The sequence below is a fragment of the Thamnophis sirtalis genome, unplaced genomic scaffold (assembly GCF_051295495.1).
Source record: "Thamnophis sirtalis isolate CommonGarterSnake01/CBP01778 unplaced genomic scaffold, rThaSir2_p1.2 scaffold_13, whole genome shotgun sequence".
NCBI classification, from domain to species: Eukaryota; Metazoa; Chordata; class Lepidosauria; order Squamata; family Natricidae; genus Thamnophis; species Thamnophis sirtalis.
Genome location: NW_028261393.1, coordinates 48,956,942 through 48,969,922, shown reverse-complemented (window position 1 = coordinate 48,969,922; position 12,981 = coordinate 48,956,942).

Here is a 12,981-nt window from a genome sequence, read left to right as displayed (position 1 = left end):
ACACATATATATACATATATATATATATATATATATATATATATATATATATATATATATATATATATATATATATATATATATATATACATATACATATACATATACATATACATATATATATATATACATATACATGCATACATACATACATACATACATACATACATTTTTCCACCTACTTTAGGCAAACAGCTTTAAAAGCTGTATTTAAATTTCAATCTAGTAAAAATCAACTTCTAGGTCAGATCTACTTCAATATACATTAACCATAAAATTCTCTCTTCGCTGGTATTAAATATTTTTGATAAGAAGAGTACATTATTAATGTGCACTAAAAAGCCTAGAGTATTTCTATGTAATGCCAACATTCCTTATTTGCAAATGAAAACTTGTTTCAATTATTTTAGAGTTGGGTCAGCCACTGATCTTCTAGGCTTATTTTAAAGAAATTGCTTTTGCTTTCAAATATATTGTATATATTTAATATTTTAACACACTTAAAGATTTTTTTGGGGGGGGGAAGGGGGTTGGAGAGAGGTTTGTTTTTGCTTGATTAGATATATATTTGTCTAGAATGGAGAATGCCTTCTGTAATAACTAATTTTTTTTAAAAAAAGAAAAAAAAATGTGAACAATTCTATTCTTTTTCAACTGTCAACTGCTGGTGATCCACGTTAAGAATATAACAATGCTCTTATGGAAGACATTAAAATCAGTCTGCTTTATTTCAGATTGCCTTGAGTTCCTGAAATTTTGTGTGTGTGATAAGATATCAAAGGTCGCCATTTGATTTCAACGATTGGTGACACCAAAATGAATGATTTTGAAGGAAGGGAGCCATATGAGAACACAATGAAAAACTTGGGCCAGTTTTCCACCAACAGAACCGCTTTGAGAGGAGAGCTTATCCTGAAAAAAAATGAGGATTTAGAAATAAAAGAGTGCTTTGTCAATCAGATGATCAAAAGTCAAAACTCAAGTCCACGTTTGAGACCCGCTGCTGCCATAAGATAGGCTGAGCTCCTGTCACACAGGGCCAGCAGTTCGAAAGCAGGCAACCGCGAGTAGATAAATGGGTACCACTTTGGGGGGGGGGGACTTCATGGGGACATGAAATGAGCTCCAGACTCGATGCACCCCCTTCCCCCCGGAGCAATGGTTATGTTACGGTAAATCCTTTCACCACAGAAGCACTTTGGTGCTTCTGACATGGAAGCATTAGTATAGGTGTAACAAAATAGATTCTAGGTTCCAACACAAATAAGGGGCTTTTGAGATAGAGAGAACTAATCAATTTGAGGCTCCTTTTTAAGGTTTACAGAGTGGTTTTCTAAATTCTTAATCTGGAGAATTCCCCAAAGCACTCTCACATCTCTTTGATTCTAGGAAGTTTTCCCATTGTGTAAAAAATGTAGCAGGGCATAAGAGCAAATAAAACAGTACAACAAAGATTTGTTCCCTGCCGTAGATTGTCATAAAGAAAGAAACTCTTCAAATAAAAACAGTGGGGGGGGGGGGGGGAAATAATAATCTTTCTCGTCATGTCAATGCAAGTTATTTAACTGTGGATCTGGCAGGTGAAACAGATAACTTTGTTTGAATTAAAATTCAAGGATTGGAAACCATAACATTTCAATGGAATTCCTGATAGTGAGAACAATTAATCAATGGGCTGACTTGCCTCCAGAGGTTATGGGTGCTACAACACTGGAGGTTTTTAAGAAGGGACTGGACAGCCACTTGTCTGAAATGGTATAGAGGGGTTGGATTAGAAGACCTCCAAGGTGCCTTTCAATTATATTATTAACAGAGTTTGTTGCCGAAAAATCAAATCCAGAAAGCACACACAGATAACTGGTTCAGCTGGATTCATTAACTTCTTTATATACATAATAACAGAGGAATAAATGTACAATACCAATAGTAGATTCTTTCAACATGGTGGAAGTTACAAGCAGAACACAAGCAGGAGAGAACAGATAGTTACATTTCAGAGTTCAGTGCAGACAGTAGTTTCAGTTTTGATTCTCAGCACAGACTCAGATCTCTTTAAGCTTCCATTTGCTGGCTTAGTTGCTATGCCTATTTATTGGCTGAATAAGCATGTTACCATGTCTCTCCCACTCATGAATACTCTTACACTTATTCTGCTAATTCTGTTATTATTCCTAGGATAAACAATTCTTGTTAGCTGCATTTTAGTAATATGGTGGAGGGGAAGGAAAATTTAGCTGTAGTTGTCATGCTATTGTTAAAACAATTAGATACAGCTCACCTAATAATAACCTTGTTAGGTGAGCTGTATCTATTCTCCATTCTTCCTATTATGCAGACTAAGCTTTATATAAGGTAATAACAGTAGGGACATGTTGGTCTGAAGCTATCCAACAACATAGTCAACTGGCAATCTAAGATGCCAGTTGCCAATCTTAAGATGCTAAACCCAAAAAGGACAAACCCTGGATTAGAGCATTAGTGTAACGTTGATGCAGGTCATTGCAAGAAACAAACTCACCAAGATCAAGGCCTTTACGATGTGTTGTTTTCATTCACTGAACAGCTGTGGAATCTGACAGCATTTTTGCCAGGAGACCCGAAAGACAGTTTATGTGAAATCTTTCAATTTGGCTGATGTGCCTGCAGTCAACTGCCTGTATTGGACATCCGTGTAAAAGCAGAGATCAATTCTGTTGACAGTTGGTTAGGATGCTGGTGGAGCGCCTGATGGCAAGCGATTTCAAAAGCTCGACTTTCCTATTGCATTCTTTTGATCTCTCTCCTGAACCAAAGAACTGTCATTGAAGATGGTGTTGCCAAGGTAGATGAAATCCCAAGCAATGTTTTTTTTTTCAGCTCTCAAGCAGTCCATACAAGGACAATCCAATTCATCGGCGGTTGATAAAACCCAACTAAAAGACGATAGCGATGGTCTCTTAGGCTGCTGCACTTTTGAACGTCAGTCATTAAATCGGTGCATGCTACATGTTTTTAGGCTTAGTAGAAGAGTTGGTAGACAAACAGCTGCCCCTTTGCTTGTGAAAGAATTGAGGATTGAGTTGTGGATTAGATGAGACAATTGATGAAGAAAGAAACATTTCAGAACAAGGGTAAAAATGCATGATCAACAGAGATACCAATAAACTCAGCTACATTCGGATGATCAATTGCTTGCTTGCTTGCTTTCCCATTCAAAGCATGATTGTTTCTTCTTGCTGTGAAGTTTTCATTTAAAGTACTAAAATCTGTATAGATAGATAAGATTTAGATTTTATATATGAGAATTGAGAACTCACTGTTCCATGTCAGAGCTAAAATTAGAAGAAAAGGAGCACAAATGTAAGATAATCCCTTCACCTCTGGTACATAAAATTCTCTAAAGACTTCTACTCGTAATCATAGTGGCACAGTGGTTAGAATGCAGTATTGCAGGCTAATTCTGCCCACAGTCTGGAGTCCATTCCTAACACGGCTCAAGGTTGACTCAGAATTTCTTTTATGACTATGAATTTAGCTGTGGTGGCGCAGTGCCGACTGCCTGCTGCCTGCAGTTCAACAGTTCTCACTGGCTCAAGGTCTTCCAACTTTACGTAGCAGAACGGGTTTGTGTATGTGGTAAAGGAGAAGTGGAAGATAATTCACATGTTCTTTTACACTGTGAGCTATACAGAGCTTGTAGGTCTGCACATATTCTCCCCTTATTAGAGAGATTGCCAGGGAGGGCAGACAATTTTTATCTAGGCTTTCTCCTCTAGGACACTAACCCGGTGACCACGTATGCACTGGCAAAGTTCTGTGCTACTGCAATGTCCATAAGAAAAGAATTGGCTACAGAAGTATAGTACCATCTTGTACCAATTATCTGGACATACCTCTAACAATCTTTGGACCATTATGTTATTATCCACTTTTAATGTCAATACTTTTTAATTATATTTTAATGTTAGTATTTTTAATATAGTGTAAAAACTAATGTGTATTGCTGGTCTTTGATCGTAATAAAGATTTTACTTACTTACTTCCAACTTTACGAGGTTGGTAAAATGAGGACCCAGACTGTTGAGGGCAATTTGCTGATTCTGTAAACCATTTAGGGAAGTCTGTAAAGCCCTGTAAAGTGGTATATAAGTCTAAATGCTATTGTTATTGCTGCCTCATTCAGTGATTTTGAGATTCTGAATATATCTCCTATTGAACACCCAAAGGTTTTTTAAGGTAAAGGTACGATAAAGGTTCCACTCGCAGATATGTGCCAGTCGTTCCCAACTCTAGGGGGAGGTGCTCATCTCTGTTTCAAAGCCGAAGAGCCAGCGCTGTCCAAAGACATCTCCGTGGTCATGTGGCTGGCATGACTCAATGCCAAAGGCACACAGAACACTGTTCCCTTCCCACCAAAGGTGGTCCCTATTTTTCCACTTGCATTTTTACCTGCTTTCGAACTGCTAGGTTGGCAGAAGCCGGGACAAGTCACGGGAGCTCACTCCATTACGTGACCCTAGGGATTTGAACCGCTGAACTGCTGACCTTTCTGATAAAAAAAACCTCAGTGTCTTAGTCACTGAGCCACTGCGTTCCTCAAAGGCTTTTAGGGGCCCCTAAATATCACAGCCAAATATTTTGGAGATGAGATTCTAGTATCTGCTTTGCCTCCTCAGTTTTAACCTTCAGATATTCATGTGGATGCATAAGAACATAAGAAGCAAGCTGAGATGAATACCTAATGCTTCCCAGTATTTATGCCATTTTTAGTGCAAATTGTTTACACCCTAACAGAGAATTCATTTTGGAACGTGATGGCCCATGTTTTACCGAACGAAATAAAAACATCAAATGGAAGCTCTGGTCAAGCAGGCTTTATTGCTACCACTAATAATGCATTTAATTGCTAACTGACAGAGGTATCCTGTGGTGAACATAATGTACCACAATGAATTGTTAACATAACATGTTGCAGCTGCCAGCAGGTAGAAAACTGCAGCCCATGTAGTCATTAGTTTGCCTCCTTTGATTCAGAAAAGCTGGCAGAGATGATGGCTTGTTTGGATGAACATAGTATAAGAGAGTTGGAAGGGATCTTGGAGATCTTCTAGTCTGAGTGCGAAAAAGGTTGGACAGAAACATTGTGTCTGCACTGCAGTGGTGAGTTCCGGATTCCATTCCAACCGGTGCAGTTGGAATGACCCCGGTGTCACCGACATGCACGCACAGGGCGCGCACATGCGTTGCAGCTTCAAATGATGCTTTCACAAGCCTCCGCAACACACCAGCTGCTCAGCGGAGCATCGTGCAGGCACTGTACATGCCATGCGCATGCGTGGAAGCGCCAACAGCTTTAAACCACAGTAAGGAGCATGGACAGGCGGGTGGGTGGGCCCTCCATAGCACCGTACCGGTACCCGGTGCTTCAGGAAGGCTCCAGTTTGCCCGTATCGGGGCATACCACCTGCAACCCACCACTGCCGCACAGGTTTGTCAGGACCAAACTCCGGAAAAGCTGGTCAGAACATATTAAAAGTCTGCTATCACGTCATCCCTAGTCCTGCTTTTCACTAGACTGGACTAGACATACCCAGTTCCTGCAATTGTTCATCAGTTTTAGCCTACAGCCAAGACAAGTCCTGATTATATTTAATAACCAGGACAATTTCTTTAATTAGGCAGCCTTCATCACTTATTTTCATCTGCACACCTCTACTCATTCAGGCATGGTTCCAAGCTCTGGGAGAAAATGGGGGTAGGGGGAGAACTCCATGAGAAATGGGTTAGAGAAGGAGACCTAAGGAGAAAAATCCGGCCCACCCGGCACCTTTCTATTAGCAATTTGCAAGGGAAATACCTCTGAGAAAATTATTACTGAAATCATTCACATCAAATGTGTAAACTCCCCAGAGATAACGATCAGAATCTGAACTATATGGAAGAGTTTGTTGCACATGATACTCTATGCACTCCTAATGCCTTTTGTATTGATTAACTCATAGTCTTTGCTTCTTGGAAGCAACAGCTAATCTTAAAAGAGCTGTAGCAGCCGCTGGGATGTGGATTTTGGAGGTGGAGGGAAGCTTATTCAGCAGTCTTGCAATGATTAAGGTAATAGGGGCAATTTATTGCCTCCTTCTCTTCTTAGTGATACCTCGAGCCAAAACACAAGACCACTGCTAAAAAATAGGAGGCTGTTTACCCAGAAATAACAACATTATTATTATTATTATTATTATTATTATTATTATTATTATTATTATTAATAATAATAATAATAATAATAATAATAATAATAATAATAATAATAATAATAATAATAAGATACACAGCTGGTATAGTTAACTGGACACAAGCTGATTTGGACCTTTTGGACTGAAAAACCAGGAAACTAATGACAATGCACTACAGTTTACATCCACGTGGTGATACTGATAGACTGTATCTGCCCCGAAAATCAGGTGGCAGAGGATTATTACAAGTGAAGCAAACAGTTGAAGAAGAAAAACATGCACTGGCTGATTATTTAAAAGAAAGTCAAGAACATCTATTAATTGAAGTAAAGAACAAAAATCTACTGAAGGCCCAACAGACGAAACAAGAATACAGAAAAGATGTGATAAAATCAAGAATGGAGAGTTGGCAGAACAAAGCACTGCATGGCCAATTTCTGGAAAAAATAAAAGATAAAGTGGACAGTGAACAAACTTGGTTATGGTTAACAACAGGTACATTAAAGAAAGAAACAGAGTCACTAATCCTGGCTGCGCAAGAACAAGCTATCCGCACAAATGCTATTAAGGCCAAAATTGCAAAATCCTCTGATGATGCCAAATGCAGACTTTGCAAAGAAGCTGATGAAACTGTTGATCACATACTCAGCTGTTGTAAAAAAGCAGACTGATTATAAATTGCGGCACAATTCAGTAGCACAAATGATCCATTGGAATTTGTGCAAAAATTATAATATTAAAACAGCAACAAACTGGTGGGAACATCAGCCTGAAAAAGTCACCGAAAATCAGATGGTGAAGATCTTGTGGGATTTCCATATACAAACCGACAAAATACTGGCACATAATACACCAGACATCAGACTGGTTGAGAAAAATAAGGTCACAATCATAGACATCGCAATACCAGGTGATAGCAGGGTCGCCGAGAAGGAAAATGAAAAAAATCGCAAGATACCAGGACTTAAAAATCGAAATTCAATGACTATGGCACAAACCAGCAGTGATAATTCCAGTGGTAATTGGCACACTGGGTGCTATTCCAAAAGCACTGGAATTACATTTAAAACAGTTAAAAATTGACAAAATCACCATCAGTCAAATGCAAAAAGCCGCACTGCTTGGATCTGCACGCATATTACAAAAATACGTTACGACGTCCTAGGCCCCTGGGTGGGGCCCGACTAGTAACCAATGCCAAATCCGGCGAAACAACTGGCCGCTGTGATACAATTGTATATAATAATAATAATAATAATAATAATAATAATAATAACAACAACAACAACAACAACAACAACAACAACAACAACAACTCTGCCGTTGCCGGTCCCAAGCCTGGATGAGAAAGGAGGAAGGTTGGGATCAGGTTGGCATCTGGTCCCGTAAAAACAACCCCGCCAACCCATACAATATGGTGAAAAAAACGAATAAGAATTCCATACCGCATCGGTCGTCGCGCGGGTTAACAAGGGCCGCGGCGGATGTTGGGGTCCCTGGACATCCGTCGACAAGTGGGCTACAAGTGGACCAGCCAACAAAACGACAAAAATATAGTGCAGATGAAAACCGTGCCATAATGGCCTGTTACTACAACTCAGAGCCAGAAAAAAGAGGATATTTAAAGCGAATGTATGAATTATGGAAACAACAATATCCAGATTCAAATGTTAGTGAACAACGACTAGCAGATCAAAGGCGATTTATTATACGGAATAAAGTGTTTAGTGAAGTTGAACATGAGGAAATTCAGGCAAATTGCAAAACCCAAAAAACAATATCACAAGCGGAAATAACTGATATTCAAGACACAACTAAAGACACTATAGTAGAACTCCCAGAAGAAGCTCTCAGGGAGGAAATAACATCACCACCACTAGAACCAGTTATCACTGAACCAACTGATGAACTAACTCAAAAACAAAAAGAATTGAAGGATAAGATCATGGAGCATTTTCTGCTTAATGAGGAAAGGCAACGTTTACCATCACTAAAAACTGTGCCGAAGAAAATTTTGGCCCCTATCATGAAAATGGTTAATGCAGTGTTTTCAACAATTGAACCGGGATCCATCTTGGAAACAAACCAGTTAATGTACAGCGCAGCTGTAATAGTCACTAATGAACTAGGCATTAAAATTAAAGTACCTAGTCATACAACAGAAAAAGCATCAAAGCCAAAGTGGAAAATCCATTTAGAACAAAAAATAAAAAAATTAAGGGCAGATGCTAGTAACTTAAAGAACATGCATGAGCAACGGCTTAAAAACAACAAAATCATAGATCGGCTAATCAGGAGATATAGATTGGATACAAGAAACATCAATGAAGCTGTAGAGATTGTAAAACAGCAGATAACAGCAACAGCTAGAAAAATTGAAAGATATGAGGCACGAATCATCCAATATAAACAAAATCAGCAATTTCGATCAGACCAACGGCGTTTTTATCAAAGTCTTAATGTAAATGGTGACACCAAAAGTGAAAAACCAGAAAAACAGGCCACAGTTGAATTCTGGAAAGAATTGTGGGAAAATGCAAAGGACTACAACAAGGAAGCAAAGTGGATACATGACTTTGAGAAAAGCATTGGCAACAAACAAATGCAAGTATTAGAAATAACAACTGAGATGGTCAAAAATCGAGTTAAAAAGGTAAAGAATTGGACATCACCTGGAAAGGGCCAATTACATGGTTTCTGGCTCAAATATCTGACCAGTTTACATGCAATATTGGCCAGGCAACTGAATGAAATTTTACAAAAGGGCCAAATTGATGAATGGTTGACAACTGGAAAAACATACTTGATTCAGAAAGATGCAACTAAAGGAACAACACCTGAAAACTACAGACCAATAACATGCTTGCCAACAACCTTCAAATTACTCACAGGCATTATTGCAGATAACATGATGAATTATTTGGAAACAAACAACATCTTGCCAGTAGAGCAAAAAGGCAACAAAAGAAGGAGCAGGGGCACAAAAGATCAGCTTCTAATTGATAAAATGATATTAGAAAATTGTAAGAACAGAAAAACGAACTTGAATATGGTCTGGATTGATTACAAAAAGGCATTTGACTCACTGCCACATAGTTGGATCATAAAATGCTTAGAAACAACTGGCATTAGCAAAAATATTACATCCTTTACTGAAAAGGCAATGAAACAATGGAGAACTGAGTTGGCAGTAGGGAATGAGAGCTACGGAATGGTTAATATCAAGCGAGGAATTTTCCAGGGTGATTCACTTTCACCTCTTCTCTTCATCATCGCAATGATCCCACTATCAGTAATCTTAAAAAAAATGAAATTAGGCTACCAAACAGCCAAAAAAGCTGAAAAAATTTCGCATTTACTATATATGGATGATTTGAAACTCTATGGAAAGTCAGAAATAGAAATCCAATCATTGACAAATACAGTCCGAGTATTCAGCACCGATATTTCAATGCAGTTTGGCATGGAAAAATGCGCCACTGTATCCATAAAAAGGGGCAAAATCACTGCATCTGAGGGAATTGAAATGCCCAATGGCCAACTAATTAAATGCAAAGAAAATGAAGCCTCCAAATACTTAGGCATTCTGCAGTTGGATAACATCAAGCATGGAGAAGTAAAAACTATTGTCAGGCGAGAGTACACCAACAGAGTTAGGAAAATTTTGAAATCTAAATTGAATGGTGGAAATACAATCAAGGCCATAAATACCTGGGCAATACCAGTTATAAGATACACAGCTGGCATAGTTAACTGGACACAAGCTGATTTGGACCTTTTTGACCGAAAAACCAGGAAACTAATGACAATGCACTACAGTTTACATCCACGTGGTGATACTGATAGACTGTATCTGCCCCGAAAATCAGGTGGCAGAGGATTATTACAAGTGAAGCAAACAGTTGAAGAAGAAAAACATGCACTGGCTGATTATTTAAAAGACACTCAAGAACATCTATTAATCGAAGTAAAGAACAAAAATCTACTGAAGGCCCAACAGACAAAACAAGAATACAGAAAAGATGTGATAAAATCAAGAATGGAGAGTTGGCAGAACAAAGCACTGCATGGTCAATTTCTGGAAAAAATAAAAGATAAAGTGGACAGTGAACAAACTTGGTTATGGTTAAAAACAGGTACATTAAAGAAAGAAACAGAGTCACTAATCCTGGCTGCGCAAGAACAAGCTATCCGCACAAATGCCATTAAGGCCAAAATCGAAAAATCCTCCGATGATGCCAAATGCAGACTTTGCAAAGAAGCTGATGAAACTGTTGATCACATACTCAGCTGCTGTAAAAAAATCGTGCAGACTGATTATAAATTGCGGCACAATTCAGTAGCACAAATGATCCATTGGAATTTGTGCAAAAATTATAATATTAAAACAGCAACAAACTGGTGGGAACATCAGCCTGAAAAAGTCACCGAAAATCAGATGGTCAAGATCTTGTGGGATTTCCGTATACAAACCGACAAAATACTGGCGCATAATACACCAGACATCACACTGGTTGAGAAAAATAAGGTCACAATCATAGACATCGCAATACCAGGTGATAGCAGGGTCGCCGAGAAGGAACATGAAAAAATCGCAAGATATCAGGACTTAAAAATCGAAATTCAACGACTATGGCACAAACCAGCAGTGGTAATTCCAGTGGTAATTGGCACACTGGGTGCTATTCCAAAAGCACTGGAATTACATTTAAAACAGTTAAAAATTGACAAAATCACCATCAGTCAAATGCAAAAAGCCGCACTGCTTGGATCTGCACGCATATTACGAAAATACGTTACGACGTCCTAGGCCCCTGGGTGGGGCCCGACTAGTAACCAATGCCAAATCCGGCGAAACAACTGGCCGCTGTGATACAATTGTACAACAACAACAACAACAACAAGAAGAAGAAGAAGAAGAAGAAGAAGAAGAAGAAGAAGAAGAAGAAGAAGAAGAAGAAGAAGAAGAAGAAGAAGAAGAAGAAGAAGAAGAAGAAGAAGAAGATTGGCTGTATTGAGAATTGGAATAGATTAAATCTAGACCCCTTCCAGTCAGGCTTCAGGCCCGGATGACTCCTCCCTGAGTGCGGTCTTTGGACTTTTTGGATTGCATTTTCATCTGCCCTTTTATCTGCACTTTCATCTGCCACGGCCATCGTTGCCTGATGCCGCCTTGGACCTGCTACCACAGATAGCGCCACTACTGGACGAGTGGGGGGACTTACAGTACATAAGAAGGCCCTCTCCTTTCCTCAACCATCCTGGACTTTTTGGACCTTCCCAGAACTTGCACCTTTTTTAATGACTAACAAAGCTATAGAAAAATTAATTTTTGCGCAATTTATAATTTCTTTCTTTTCTTTCATCTTTCTCTTCTTTCTTTGCATGGGCTATGCATGAGGTACGCTTGAGATGAATGAATGTCCCACTTTTATGATCATATTGTTGTAAATTTTGTGTTTTTAACTTTTACGTGGGGACTGTTTGGGGGAGTGTATGAGTATGCGTGATTCGGAGGACCTGCCGGGAGTTGCGGGGGCCACGGGGGTGGTTGAGGGGACCAGAGACACGGGAGAGGGTCGGGGTATTGCGGTCGTAACAGGGAGGGGCAGATACGGCGGGGACTTTAGGGCAGGCCATTACCGGGGAAGGAGGGTTCGCTACATTACAGAGATCCCTCCTTCCGGCCCTAGGAGTCCCACTCCAAGACCAGATGGCGCAAGTAGTCAGGACCCTGGTCTCAGGCTGTTGTCGCTAAATGCCAGGTCTGTTGTACATAAAGCTCCTCTCGTCCGGGACTTAATTTTAGACGAGAGGGCAGACCTGGCATGTATTACTGAAACCTGGCTGGGCCCAGAGGGAGGAGTCCCCCTTGTAGAGCTGTGCCCAGAAGGATTTCAGGTGCTGCATCAGCCGAGAGCCCAGGGAAGGGGTGGGGGTGTGGCCGCTGTTATCCGGGAGTCGTTAGTTCCTCGTAGGGTCCCTGCTCCGGAGATTGTCGGGTGTGAGTCTTTGCTGTTAAAGTTGGACCTCAAGGGTCAAGTGGGTCTGCTGCTAACGTACCTGCCTCCCAACAGCGTTGCAGCAGCCCTCCCCTCGCTCCTCGAGTCGGTAGCCGAGCTGGCAATTGAGTTCCCTAGGTTGATGGTCCTGGGGGACTTTAATTTGCCGTTGCTCGGTGAAAACTCTGATGGGGCGCAGGAGTTCATGGCTTCCATGACAGCCATGGGCTTGACCCAAGTAATTCGGGGCCCAACCCATTCAGCGGGACACATGCTTGACCTTGTATTTCTCTCGGAGCAGTGGATTTGTGATCTTGGTCTGAGGGGGAGTGACATCATACCCCTGTCATGGTCAGACCACTGCCTACTGAGGCTCGACTTCCGGAGGCCAAACCCCCACTGTAGGGAGGAGGAACCGACCAGGTGGTTCCGCCCCAGGCGTCTTATGGAACCGTCAAGGTTCCAGACAGAGCTTGGGGTTATTCCTGACACTTTCGCCCACAGTCCGGTGGAGACTCTGGCTGCTGCGTGGCACTTGGCAGCGTCGGAGGCCCTCGACCGGATTGCGCCACTGCGGCTCCTCCGAGGCGGCGGATCCCGGAGACCCCCTTGGTTCACCGAGGAACTCCGGGAGATGAAGCGCCGGAGGAGATGCCTAGAGCACCGTTGGAGGTCCGATAAGTCCGAATCGAACCGAGCAATGGTAACCACCTGCACCAGGGAATACACCAGGGCACTTAGGGCAGCAAAAAGATCCCACATAGCCA